An 843-nucleotide genomic window follows, 5' to 3' on the forward strand; every position below is an offset into this window, starting at 1 on the left:
CTAGTATCTCATCGCCAATCTTCATACCCATTGTCGCCAACTGATTGGTCACATTCTGGAAATCATTCAAGTGTACAGCAACACTTTTATCCTCATTAAACTTCATGTTGATCATCTCTTTGAAAAGGAAAGCTCTCCTCGCAGCGGTCTTCTTCTCAAAGAGGGATTCCAATTTCTTCCAGAGTTCTTCCGCATCAGTTTCTTCCGACACATGGTGAAAGACAGAATCATCTACCCATTGTCTTATCGTGCCAACAGTTTTCCGGTGCAACTTTCGCCACTTGTCATCCGCCATATCTACAGGCTTGCCAGCCACACCTTCAATAGGCTCATGCATATCCTTACAATAAAGGATATCCTCCATTCTTGGCTTCCACGTCACCCAATTCATGTGGGTGAGTTTGATCATTGTGCCTTTGTCTTCACTCATCTTGACAACACCAAACCTGCCGAATCAAACCTTGGATCTACAGACTAACCCCGCTCTGATACCACTGTTGTGATATCGGCCAATTATGTATGTCAAGGAACCCCAAAAGAACACAGCAAACCAAGAGAAACAACCACAAAGATAAGACAAAAAGAACACAGATTTAAGGTGGTTCAGCAAAACCTTTGCCTACATCCACCGGCAGAAAACACTTCCACTATATTAATAATGGGTACACCAGAAAGAATAAGAAAACAAGGACTCTCTCACTTCTCTTCCTATCTCTCTCCTCTCTGCCCTCTCTCACCCTCTAACCGAGAATGGAACACATTTTGGTCTTCGTCTCTGCGATACAAGACCTAGAACTAAACCTCTCCTTATATAGCCATAAGGATCTTCAGATCTCTTCACCA

The sequence above is a fragment of the Fragaria vesca genome, linkage group LG6, assembly GCF_000184155.1.
Source record: "Fragaria vesca subsp. vesca linkage group LG6, FraVesHawaii_1.0, whole genome shotgun sequence".
In the NCBI taxonomy this organism is placed as follows: Eukaryota; Viridiplantae; Streptophyta; class Magnoliopsida; order Rosales; family Rosaceae; genus Fragaria; species Fragaria vesca.